This window comes from Parus major, chromosome 1 (assembly GCF_001522545.3).
Source record: "Parus major isolate Abel chromosome 1, Parus_major1.1, whole genome shotgun sequence".
Classification (NCBI taxonomy): Eukaryota; Metazoa; Chordata; class Aves; order Passeriformes; family Paridae; genus Parus; species Parus major.
The window spans coordinates 98,178,736-98,192,711 of record NC_031768.1 but is presented as its reverse complement, the minus strand read 5'-3'; the positions used below and the strand labels follow the sequence as shown (position 1 = coordinate 98,192,711).

At 40.4% G+C, this 13,976-nt stretch overlaps 1 protein-coding gene across 2 annotated transcripts in view; it reads right to left on the bottom strand.

The window, feature by feature from the left end:
- Positions 1 to 1,107: 1,107 nt before the first annotated feature.
- Positions 1,108 to 13,976, bottom strand: part of LOC107203290 (OX-2 membrane glycoprotein-like) — a 32,413-nt gene continuing 19,544 nt past the window's right edge. The window contains exon 6 of one of the 2 annotated variants that reach the window (XM_033518021.1): positions 1,108 to 1,425. The gene's annotated coding sequence lies outside the window, so the exon portion shown is untranslated. The remainder of the gene's footprint in view (positions 1,426 to 13,976) is intronic. The other variant, XR_004499485.1, reaches the window with a different exon arrangement.

Below are 13,976 nucleotides of genomic sequence, written 5' to 3'. Positions count from 1 at the left end.
AGAGCTTTGTGGGGCCATCTCAGGCAGTGTGCCTGAGGTGCCTGAGGTTAAGGAAAGGTAAAGCTCACAGGAAGACTTGGGAACTCTCATTAGGTTATCTGGCACACAGCTCTGATGCAAGTTTTCATTTGTTCCAAACCCACTCAGGGGTCACAAAACCCACAGAAACAAGTGAACATTGACAATACACAATGGGCAGCCTTAGAGCAGATGGGAGCAATTGGCCCCTTGCGAGTCTTACAAAAAATTCCTAAGATTTAAGTGACAAAGTTCTGGTTTTCTTCTTAAAAATGATGACTATGTTGTGGTCCTGTCCAGAGCGGAAAGTCTATGATAAGGAGAAATAAACTTAGTTCCTTTTGAGACTGTCCAGATCTTGCAAGATTTTTTGAAATAATGAGCAGGCACAACACAGCTTTTCAGATAGAAAACAGAGGGTTTAATGTCCTTCCTTAAAAAAAAAAATAAAAAATTTCTCCTACCATGTCATCTTGTTTTCCCTGAATTTATTGCAAATGCAGTTTTGTTCCTGGCAGAAGGCTATATTTGTAGTGGATGAAGGACTATTGTCAGGATTTGACACACAGAGAGCAACATATAATTTTCATAGACACGTGTCTGTGTCACTTCATAATTTCTTTGCTATGTTTAGGCCACAGGCTCAGTCTCTGTCAACAGCCACAGAAAGAGGAGGGAAGTGCAGAAGGGCAAGTGTCCCCAGCAAGGCAGGAGGGGGTCAGCATGGGCATAGCCAGGTCACAACCACATGCCAACCTCTGGAATTCTGTTTGGACTTGCAATGTGCCAAACTGGCTCCAACCACTTTAGAAAGGGGAGAAAATAAATTTATCAGGTGTATGAAAACAGCTATTTTATCTAAGAAAATACAGAAGGTATTTGACAACTTTGTTCAGTAGTTTGCGCTGTGGCTCAGGTCAGTGGTACATACCTTACATACCTGTAATGTTAATTGCAGTTATCTTAAATGATCCCTTTACTTTTTTTTCCATAGGAAAGCTTTACAGAGTTTGTCTCCTCCTAAATTCCCCTAAAATGTTGATGGAAATGTTCAGAAAAAAAATGACACCATGAAAAAATACCTTTTTTTTTAGATAGGTTTTTTTTATTTAAAAAGAATAAAACACATTTCTGCAAGAGTGTAAAATTTAATTTCCTCCATGTCTGAATAGTTGGTTTATTCTCTTCATTTGAAAAGGCAGGTTTAATTAATGTGTGGCTTGCCTTGACACTTACTAGAAATCAGCTAGCCCCTTACCATACCAGTTGTTGCTTCAGAAGTGGTTGTCTTGGTTAAGAAATGACAGGATGAGTCAAATGGGCCTTTTCTGATAAGCAAAGATATCTGCCATCTTTATGCTGCCATCACTGTAAAATCATTGTCTGACTCCATGATGATTCATATTCCTTAAAGAAAGAGAAGACAAAGGTGGGAAGCTCTTACAAACCGCTTGCAGGTTACTCATTTCCTGACCCTCTGCCAAGGCCCAACGCCCACCACCCCCAGGCTCCCATGAAACTCCTGAGGACTCTGCATATCCATGCCCTCTTCTTCTTCAGGAGAGAGGAGAAGGTCACAGGAAGAGAGGGCCACTGAAACACTGACATAGAACATTTAGAGCAGTGAAAGCTACTGAAAACCACATCTTGAACATCAAAATAGATGAGTGCTGTCCAGTCACCAGATGTGGGAGAGCCCCCTGGGAAAATATAGGTTGAGGCTATGCTCATTCAGTCTACCCAAGGAGGCCAAATTCAAATTACATGCATAAACTTTTCATTTTACAATTTCATACTTTCCATTTACACAAGGGGATAATGCTGATTTCCCTGTTACTCATCCTGTTATCTGGGCAACACATTTCTTTTAGGATTGTCTTTCCTCTTCTTAATTCAAGGGTAGATGGTGCTTCCTCTGGTTGTGTCTTTTCCATTCTTCATGCTTCAAACAGCCAGTGTAGAAGAGGAATTCCCACACCCTTTTCCTGTGTTTTGCTTGCTGTCCATTCCTCAGCAGGATCCTTGTTGCCTATTCCCCTTAGGCTTACCAATAAAGTAACCAAAATTATGGTTCATCCACTTAGAAAAAACATTGCCTTTCCTGTTTCCCTCCATGAACTACTTTGTAAAAGCACCTTGAGGGCAGCAGACTTCCTCTTCAGCTCCCAAATCATATTTTGGGCCTCACAGAGTATTTTGTGGCATCACTGGACAAATTCTGGTCCAAGCAAGTCCAGGAAACTAAGGAAGTTGCAGCCGAAAGTAAATGCATTTGCTTGCTACCCAACACCCAGGCTTGGATATTCTGAGCACGATTTTGAGGAAGTCCCCAGTTCCCAGACAATTAAGCTACTTACACATTTTTGGGAATACAAGGGAGTTTTGTCTTTAAAACACTGACTGCTTTGAATAGGGTATAGAAGTGGGTATCTCTTTGCTGATTTCACTCAAGTTCAGACTGGGTCAGTCCAGAAATGCTACCCATATAATGAATTATTTTTGGCCTTAAATAGATGCCAGCTGGCAAACTAGGAGCTGAGGAGAGCTAGCAGAGGTTTTTCTAAACATGTTAATGTAAATAGAAATGAAGAATTTATTCTGGACTCTACTAATTCAGCAAGGAAAAGAATATAAAGGCTTGCAGAACATTTCAGAAAGTTTTGATACATAAATTTTGTTTCATTTTAGTGAAGCTTTTCTATTTTCATGAAGAGCATTATAGTTCAGTTCCACATACTTTGTTGGTTATTTTTACTGGCCCTGACATCTGTAAGATTGGATGTCCTCTTATCATGTCAGAATGGCAGGTTACACATCTGGCAGCCCAAGTACGCATTCTCATAAAAAGAAAGACACTGTTTGTGCTCTTCAAGATGGAACATATCACAAATCTTATCTGAACATCACAAAATATTTTAATAACTTACATCTCTCAGGTCAACATATTTCTAGTTAATAGGTGAGAAAATTCTCCTGGGTAGCTGAGTTGAAGCAAGGGCAAAGAAAACATAATACAGCTTGAGTTGGAAGGGGCCTTATAGATAATCTTGTTCCAACCCCTCTGCCATGGGCAGGGACAACTTCCACCAGAGACCAGGTTGCCCAGGGCCCTATCCAATCTGGCCTTGAACACCTCCTGGGATGGGGCATCCACAACCTGTTCCAGAACCTTACTGCCCTCACAGTAAAGAATTTATTCTTAATATCTAATCTAAACCTACCCTCTTACAGTTTGGAGCCTATATCCCTTGTGTTATCACTACCTGCCCTTGTAAAAGGGCCCTCTCCATCTTTCTTGTGGGCTCACATGCAGGTATTGAAAGGCCACAGTAAGATTTTCCTAGAGCCATCTCTTCTCCAGGCTGAACAACCCAAATTCTCTCAGCCTTTCCTCATAGGAAAGGTACTCCATCCATTTAATCATACTTGTGTCCCTTCTCTGGACTTGCTCATGTTGCACATGTTCCTGTGCTGGGAGCCCAGGGCTGGATGCAGCCCTGCAGGTGGGGTCTGAGCAGAGAGGGGCAGAGGGGCAGAATCCCCTCCCTCACCCTGCTGGCCATGCTGCTTTGGATGCAGCTCAGCTCATGTCTGGCTTTCTGGGCTGCCAAGTGCTCATTGCCAGCTCATATCCAGCCTCTCATCCACCAACATCCCAAGTCCTTCTTGGCAGGGTTGCTCTCCATCTGTTTATGCCCTGTTTCAACACCAGGGGTTGCCCCAACACAGGTGTAGCACCTTGCACTTGCTCTTGTTAAACCTTATGAGGTTCTCATGGGCAACTTCTCAAGCTTGTCCAGTCCCCTCTGGATGGCAGAGCCACATAGTTCTGTCTTACCTACATCTTTTCATTTAGAAGGAGCTATTGCTCTGTCTCAGCTAGCACATACACATTTTTTTCCATGCAAGATCCTTAAGAATTTCCAGTTTGCTAAAAGAGTGAGTAAAGGCTCTGTAAGTGTTATGTACTGCTTGAGGCTCCAACTAGTTGGCTGCCCAATTTTAAATTCAATACTATATACACAAATACATATACTATATATATATCTATCTTGTGTGTGTCTGTGTATAAATATATACTATCTATATAAGCCAAGACTATATACAAATCCTGTAATTTAAAATTAATTCACTTACTTTCATGGTATGTTAGAATTTCAGCCTCCAGGTGGAAGAACTGCTATTGCAATGTTTGCTGCAAGCTGTTCAAGGTTTTGCATTATTTATTTGCTTGTGAGAGATTATATCTTCAGCTGGAGTTCCTCCAGGATTACAGCTAAGAGCCAAAGTCTTCAAAAATTATTTATATTGGGAAAATTAATGAATACAGTCATGTAGGGTCCACTTAGTACCTTTGAAGCCTGGTGCAAACCATACTGCACACCTATTCTGCAATTCTACAGTATGACATCCATCAGTGCCTGCCACCCATCTTTGTATGAGCTGAAGAATAAAATGTCAAACCACAAAATGGTGGTTTTATACATGCAGCTGTTTCACATGCCAGTAATTAATGAGCATAATTCACAGCAGAAAAATTTACTCCACATCCACAAAGGTCTCAGAAATCTCACCGAATAAGAAAAGGAGACTTTGTGCCCTGCAACCACAGGCTCTACATGAAATAGCCTATCAAGAGGGCTGAAGCTTGAGTCCTCACCACAAGCCTTTATCCCTTGAGCTAAGATTTAATAGGCAATACATGTTGTGCATGTGCTCTTACAGGAGCTATGGGTGGTCTAGAGGGTAAGATAACATCTTTCAGCAAGAGAAGCAATGCCCTCTGCCTCTTCTTCTATGCTGTAGCTGAAAAGAAGGGGACAATAACAAATCTAGAGTCAGTCTGGGGACCCTGGCACTCTATTGCTAATCTGCTGCAAGCCAAAGACAGCAGGGATTACATTTGCAATGTCAGATCTCTCTCCAGTTAATACTCTGCTTCACCAGCCCTCCAGCAGACTGCGTGGAGGGTACAAGGGACTCCAAACATGGACTGGTCCCACTTCCATTCCTGGAAATGGAAGACTGCTGGTTTGACAGCTATGTAAATAGAAATAAGTTGTTTATATTTTGTTTAAATAAATACTTGATGACAATGTACAGTAATGGGAAGACAGTTACTAGTTGCAGAGACAGGTACATGCTTATAGCTAACTTTGGCAAAACACTGGTATTCATGGATTTGCCTCCTCCTTGGGACCTACTTAAATGCAGACTTTCTTTGGAGTTTCCTGTAATCTATCAATTTGACAATCTTTCTTGAAAGATTAGTTTAATAATAGCAGCTCCAGATTTATTGAAGCTGTCATTTTTCCTTTACTTTTGCTGGAGAACTGAACGTAACTTCCCAAATTAGATGCTGAAGTCCATTGGGAATATGGATGTAGAACAACTTCCTGCACAGAAAATAGTAGAACAGTATAGTTCAGCTGGAAGGGACCTACAATGATCATCTAGTCCAACTGCCTGACCAACTCTTCAATAAGTTGTGGTTCAGTGTTTTCCTGAGACTTCCTTGTTCTACTAACATACTTTAAAAAAGCCTATTTTGTCATCTGACCTAACACTGGCCAGTTTCAACTCTAGTTCAGCTTTGGCCTTACATGTCTTCTCTCTGCATGTGCAAACTAGAGTTCTGTAATCTTCCTATGAAGCCTGTCCTTGCTTCCAGAGATTGTGCCATTTCTTTTTCCTACAGAGTTCCATGTTCAGCCAAGCTGGTCTCCTTCCCCGCTTATTTGACTTACAACACAGTGTATTTGTCTGGCCCTGTGCCTCTAAAAGGCAGGTGGTGAAAACTGATCAGCAGTTGTGGACCCCCAAGTCCCCAAAAGCAGATTCCCAGGGGACTCTGCTAAATAGCTCCTGAAAATTTGCTCGCCTGAAGTCCAGGGTAGAAATTCTGATGTCCTTCTTTTTTCTCATTATAGTTACAATTTTAAACACTTTCTGTGACAATTTTAAACCATTCTGTGATCACTGTGGCCAGAGAGTCACCTATTGCCACATTCCCCTTGAGTCCTTGTTTAGTTCCAAATAAGTTTAGGAGGGCATCTTTTCCTAGCTGGCTCACTGAGTCAAGCAGCTCTCTTCAACAAACTACTGGAATTTCCCAGACTTGCTTGTCACATCAGTATGGTATTTCCAGATGATGTCTGGGAAGTTGAAATCTCCCATACGGACAAAGGCTGCCGATCCAGATATTTCCCTTGATTTTTTTTTCTTGAGAATAATTCATCAGTCCTACCATTCTGCCTGGGCTACCCATACATTTGCTTTGTTTTCCATCCCCACGGTTCCTCATCCAGATGCTCCCAAACACATAATTTCTAACTGTAAGGACTGTACAGCCAAACCTCTCCTTCACACACAGTGCAACTCCTCCAGCCCACCTGCCCTGCCTGTCCCTCCTGAGCAGCCTGTGGGACTCATCCCACCTCATCTCACACTGATGCCATCATATGATTGGGATCAGACAAGTGCTTCAAGTTCATCCTATTTGTTTCTTATACTGTGTGCAGTGGTGTGTAAAGTGGCATTTCAGATGAATAAAATAAGTGTTTTGGTGAAGAGGAGCACAAATCCTAGACTGGTGTTTTAATCACTTCCTACAGGATGGCAGGGCAGGATTCAAACCTCAAAATGTGACTTTGAATAAGTGTCTTATGTACATGCATGAAACACCTCCTATTTTATATCAATGAGTAAAGGTGAGCAGTGTGCTTAGTTCAGTGCTAGCTGTCATCAAAACCCTTGAGAAGAGTACCACTGACTGAGGTGGATGATCATTTGGCCTTGACTGGCAAGTGAGGGTTGTTGTGACACCGTCACCACACCCTTAACTCTCCCTTCTTGCATCTCTGCATCACTCCTGAGAAATAACAAGGTGCCATCCAACTCATCCTGCAAAAGATTTTCCAAAATTCTGAGAATAGCTCACTTCTGTGCAGGAGCTTTGTATGAGCACAGGGAAGGGACGAGACCTAGTCAGATTCATTATCCCTTGGAAAGAGGGATTTGCCACTGGTTTCTAACATACAGTCACTGTTTAGAGGCATCCCAGGGTGTAAATAAAATGAGATAACAGAGTACACATGGCATTGATCTGCTCCAGGACTTCAGCACAGCTGCACTTATGAAAGAGAAAGCAGAATGTGATACTATACTACATCTCTGAAAACATATCCCTTAGCTTCCTAAAAATTGATTTATAATTAATTATTTCCCGGAATGAACCTCAATGAGTACTGGCACAAAATATTTCCTTTGTAATCTTCACAGCTTTTCAATTGTTCTCACTTTAAAAAGAAAATGGCAAAACCTCTACATATCAGCCAAAAAAAATCCCTCAAAAGCAAAACAAAACCAAACTGGACAAAATAACAAGGAAAGTTACAGCTTATGACATTTAATCAGAGCTTCTCAGTTCTGGAAGTGAAATGCTATGAAAGATAAATGAAAAGAGTTAAGTGGGGCCACATTTTTTTTCTCTGATGTCAACTGAGCCATTCAGATAAAAGTCACCTGTAAAATACTAGGGTGTACACTCTGCACTATTTCCTTTATAATTATATTTTCATCATGTTTACAGTAACAGGTTCTGGAAAAAATGGGGCTCCATCCCACTTTTTGGCCTTTTATTGTTAAAATAAATATTAAAATATTTGATATTTTAAATATTTAGTATTTTACAAACATTGTGAATTCTTTTAATAAATCCTCATCTAAAGGGTTGACTGGACTGACCACAACACACACAGCATGTTTGTCCATGACTGAAAATAAATGGCATGGAGTCTTCCTTTGACCCATGTCTCCATAACCTTCTTCAGCCCAAAGCAAACATTTCCATTACAACCACACCAGCATGAAACCCACCAATAAAGATCTGCAGGCATCTCAGCAGTACCTCCAAAATGTAAGCAATCCACTGGGAGCCAAAATATGCACAGCTGACTTATTCTCACTGCACTGTGTGTGGCCCTAGGGGACAATAAAAACAATAGCAAAAGGGCCAACAAATTATGAAGTAAAAAAAAATATAATAAAAAAATAAAAAAAGAGAGAATGTGTGTAGTCAGAAAAGTTAAAGCACAAGAACAGAAAATATACAAGATGGGGAAGACAGTGAAAACCTGTCTGAATCTGAACCAGGAAAGTCACCATAAAAGTTCCTTTCCTACCCACACCAACGACTTGCTCTGGCTCTCACTCCTCCTTTCCTCCTAACCACTTCTTGTGACCTAAAACTAACACCTGCACATTCTGTTTCCCCTGGCAATTTTCAGATACCTTCCATGGTTTCAAGCATTGTAAGCTACAAAATATAAAAATAGCTCAGTGAACAACCCACACCCACATGTACATCTGGCATCCCCCCTTCCTCATCACTCTGCTTGTAGGAAATTAGTGGTAGCCACCAGAAACCTCTAGGAAAAACAAAGGATGGGAGTTAACATTCAAAAGTTTTGTTAAGATGCTTCAGCCCTTCCTGTCTCTCTCTCTCTGGGCTGCGTCATTGCATCAACAGCATTGCTCACAGGCAGCAAGGCAAACTTGTGGTTGCAGCCCTACCTGCACAACTGCTTGGGAAAGGGAAAAGAAATGATGTGAAGAAAGCAATCTAAACTTTCTCAGGATGTGGAAAAGCCAAGCCATTGCTGGGAACTCACTCTCTGGAGATTATGGATGAGAAAGAAAACACACTCAAAATTAGGATTTAGTGAAAAAACTACTACTGCCATGGGAAAAAAAATTTTTCTTCCAAGTTAGGGCAGAAAAGCGTCATTCTTAGTACTTTTCTGCACTACATTGCTTCATCATATGGAGAACAGATAACATGAGAAACAAAAGCTAAATCTCCACATTAAAACCAAAATATTTTTTCCCAGCCTGAACTCATTGGATTTGGGCAACTGGGTTATGTCACATCTTTTTCTTTTTGTACTGTGTTTTCTATTTTTATATATTTTCCTCCCAGTGGACACAGTGGTCTGAGTATTTCTCTAATGCCTATTGGGAAAGATTAAAGTTTCTGTTATGTAGCAAAATCAGACATTTTCCTTCTGGAGGACAAGGTAACCTGGACAACCTGGACTCAATGCACCCAGAGAGCACTCAGGATGCAAGGACATGCCTACAAGCACACAGCAAGGTGGGAACAGGATACACACAGGCCCTTTATTTCTGTCACCTCAGTTTTCTCTTCCTAGAACGTGAAGACTCCTAGTGTAAATACTAACTAAACCCTACTTTTTTTGAATTTACAAGTTTATCAATGGAAGATCTTGTCTAGGGAAAAGGGCTACTTGAAGTCAAAGCTGGAGTAATCTCAGGATTTTATCGCAGAAGTCAGCAAGTAGCACAGTAAAGTACTAGTTGCATATATGTATGTATGTATGTATGTATGTCCATCGTAAAACAGAAGGAAATATATGACATGTGCCCCAAGAAGGAGTATTCTTTAAGTTTTTCTGCAAAAATAAACCCCAAACATCTATATTTCCACAATTTTCTATATGATTCTATTATCTAGAACTAATGACATATCAAGAACTAAAGTTATATAAACAGAAACTATCTTGTACACATGAGAATTTGTGTGGGTCTGGTTTGGGATGTTATAACACAGAAGCCATTAGCAAAATGACCTGGAAACAGGTGAGTTCACACAGGCAGCAAAAATCAGAAGCGCTGTATCAGGTTTCTATAAGCATAGGCTTTCCAGAGGGGCTCTCCCTCTGTACTTCAAATTGCAGCTGATCTCTGACTTGTACTCCCATAAAAATGTTCTCCATGACAGAAAGTGGCCTCCTTCAATTCCTTTTCACAAGAGTTAGCTCTCTCTCCCCTGTAATTCCCATAATCCTGCTTGCTACTTGCTGCAGTTCCTCTCCTGTTCTATATAGCCCAGTGTTGATGGCACCCCATATCACTTGGGGAAGCCTCAGAGTCTCTCCTCTAACCAGGGGCCTTGGCTCCACCATCATGGGTCTGCTAGTGCTCTGAAGACAAGGACACAGAGACGAAGACAAGGACACAGAGACATGTGGAGTTTGCTCTTGGCTCTTCCTTTAAGACAACTCCTCTTCAAGTCAGGTAAGAGGCAATTTCCACAATAGTTCAATTTCCACATAGTTACTGGTTTGAGAATGCCACTGGGAAAGGAGATTAACATTTTTATGAATTCTTTTTTTTTATTTTATATTTTAATGAAACTAATTAATATATATGAATATTTTTATAGTTATAGATTCATTTTTTATTCCCTATTTTTATGAATCTCCTTTCCCAGTGGCATTCTCAAACCTCTACATAGTGTCTCAGAAAAGCTTATTTGGTTTGTTGTACATCCTAATCATTGCTCTCTATTTTCCCTCTACTGTGGTCTCTTATCTTCAACTAGAGTAGTAATTTAGAGTCTGAAGATGTAGAATTTTACATTATTTAGGGTTGTTCACAAGCTATCTATCCCTTAACATAAACCAGTTCATAGTAATTTATAAAGATAAAATAAAACATTAAGGAACACTTTTAACTGAAAGACTTATTATACCTTGAAATACTTCTCTTGTAAAATATTTATTTATTCCACAGAAGGTACTTTCCACCATTTCAGTGGGAAGGGCAAAAAACCCACAATTGTTTATACTCGCCTTGTTTCTGGAAGCAAAAGAAAAGATCTGGCAGTGGAGATAATGACATAATACTTTCTTTTTTTGAGTGGACATTATTTACACTGTAATAATAAATGTTGAGTAAACTCTTAATTTCAAAAATAGAATGCACCATATATGTGTATGCCAGCAGAAAAGAATGCTTTGTAAATAGCTAAATCATGCCAAATCTGAACTAAACGAGACAGTGTCCTGGGACAGGGTAGTAAAAACAGACCCACTTCTCCAAATGTCTGTACAGGGGAATTTACTCTGAGAAACAGCTCCAAGCCAATTACTTTCTCCAAAGAATAGAAATGCTTTTAATCTAAAACTCTCCTAAATATTTCAGCAGGAAGGGCTAACAAATATCTACCAATTCAACCAGTTAGAAATACAAAATTTTATCTACATGAAAGCTGTGCCTGCCCAAGCCCACTCTATAATGGCATGGATATACACACACCATCCAAACAGCCACACTGTGCAAGTGCAAGCACATAAAGCAAGGATGTTAAACTGAATCCTCTTGTGCTACCCCAAGAGTGAAGTTAAACCACCGAGCAGAGGATATACAGCTAATGTTAAATAATTTGTCCCCTTATCTACATAGTACAAATTAGGCTGATAGAAAATAAATTCATGCCTACTTTTTAGCACTTAATCACTCAAATTTTCAGACTTAAGAAGGTCATAATGAACAGATGAAACAGTTGTGCAGTTTGCAGGATTATCTTCCCTCTTATATTAAAATACCGACTTTTCAATACAGAAAAATTTGAGAAGGGAAGACCTTGCAGCAGAAGCCTCATTTTAAACACAAGGGGAAAACATCCTGATTATTCTTTCTAGGAAAACAGAAATGTCTTCCAGTTGATTTAGTTAGCTGCTTATATAAACCATTTACAATTTGTCGTGGTTTTAAAGCAGTAACTAAAAAATCACTAGAAAACTTACTTATTTCTTGCTGTGAGTTATGGATTAGAACAAGAGCAAAACAGGCTTAAAACTTAAAAGGAACAAAGAAAGTTTATTAACAAAAACTACAAGAATAAGAAACCAGAATAAAACCTCCAGAAACCCTTTTTTCCCCCAACTACCCAACCATTCCCTTGTTCACATGACAACATAGAGACAAAAAAGAAACCTTTGGTGGTTAAAAGAGTCCCAATTCTTGCCATAGTCCTTTCATCAGTCTTTGTAGAGAAAAACTCTTCTTCTTCTGCTAATCTATGGAGTTTTTCACAAGAAAACTATTTTCTTCATAGCTTTCTATTTCTCTGATGCCAGCTGCCCAGAAATTCTGCCATCAGTTCTCTCCTCCCATTTCATATCACTCTGAGGTATGTTATGGGCTATGAGTCTAGGGATGTCATTTTTAAGGATGAGTTTTCCAAAGGCAAAACTTCTCTTAATTTGTTTTTGTGACCCTCTCTGGAAACAGAAGTTTTCTCTTTGCCTCTTAAAGGCCACAAATCTTCAACTTTTACTTCTCCCCCACCTATTCCAGCATCTCACAGGATCACAATTACTCCACCTTTTGCTCAAAATCTACACTTTGAAATACTCCATTCCTCCCAATATACTCTGGCATGAATTAATAAGAGTTTTTTTTCAGAACACTATTGCCCATCTCCATAGCTTTAACAGAAAAATATTTCAGCTTATTAAAGCATCTCCTTATTCCTCTTCCCCCTCTGAAACTTAATTCCTTTCTTCACTGTCTTTGATAGTTTATAGTGTCTCCTTAAATGTTGCTCACTCCCTCTCTCTCTTCCCCCTCTCTGGGAAAAAAGGATTAATCTGCAAGTCTCATCCAGGTAGTAGAATAGTTAAAGTCTTAGAAAAGCTGCAGATGTTCATGGTGTCAGGTTTCAGTTCAGCAGCAGAAACTGCAAACCAAGTCAGGCTGGTCGGCTCCGCTTTTCTCCCCACCCCACACTCTGCGGCCTTGTCCGGCCTGGTGGGGGGGAGGAGGCCGAGCCGCAGCCCTGTTACCTCTTCAGAACCCAGAAACCAAAGAGAGCCAGAAATTCCCAGGCTTACATCTTAAGGTGGTGTTGACAAGTTGATCTCACTTTTCAATGGTCAAAATCACTGTCAGTTCTCAGAAATGGTTAGTTATTGGCCAGGAGAAAAAACTCCCATCCGCCTCCAGCAGTTTCAGCTTCCCCAGCTCTCAAAGGCAGTCTTAAAGATACAGAACTTAATATAGAACATAAACTGGGCGTTTGGGGATACCCATATCATAAAGTCACCCCAAGACACAATTTCCACATCTGATCTTTCTCAATGGCTCTGTCTTCCCTGTTTTTAGCATGACAATTTTTCAGGGTGCCCATACAGTGTTCTAGGATTAATTTTACCCATAGGTTCTTTCTATTGGCCAGATTAACATGGAAAGGGAAATGTCAGAAGGGAGAGGGAAAATATCTGGGTCACCAGCTGAGACACAGTTCCTACTGGAAATGAGATTATTCCCATAGGTGGAAGTGCTACTTACATAACAAAAAATAAAGGCATAATAAGCTCTTTATATGGACTGTTAGGCACAACTCCACACACAGTGAAGAGTTTTATCTTTTCCAAATTTAATATCAGATTAACATTTCTCAGAGAAATTTGGTCTGCACAGCACAAAGAGAAATGTGTCTGGAGACTCAGAGTCCGGATTTCCCATCATCCTGAACAGTCCCAAAAAGCACTTAAGAGGGAATCCAGCTGGGAAACTGTGGCAAAAACCTCAGCCTTGATAGCTAGATAAGGCCATGCTGAGTAACCTCTATAACCTGATGCTGTATGTCCATCACAGGGCTTCACGATAGCTCTGCTCCCCTATTGAGCAGACAGGGGACAGGACCACACTGGAGGGATTCCCCCTCAATGCTTCTCATTCTTGGTAGACCACCATTTAAATAGCTCCTATGTAAACCTCATTAATTTGTGTCTTTATTCCTCCTTGGCACTGGGATTTCTGCTCTTCCAGGGAACACTCAGCTTTTGTCTAGGAAGCAGCCAACCTATGCAAGGAACTAAATTTCTCCAATTTCAGTTTTCCAGTTGCCCATGTGGCCAGTCTGCCACTGTACAAACACTGCAGATTTGACAGGCAGCCAAACCAAAACATTTCTGGGAAGTGCAGGCAGAGTAACAAATCCTCTTTCCAGTGAAGCAAATGGGAAAAAGGATCTCAGCTCATGATTACTGCTGCATGCTGCAATAAGATTTAGCTCCTCTGGTACCCAAATCAGTTTAGAAGCTAGGACTCTCAGCTGCAAATTAGGAAGACACGGGAGTGTTGTG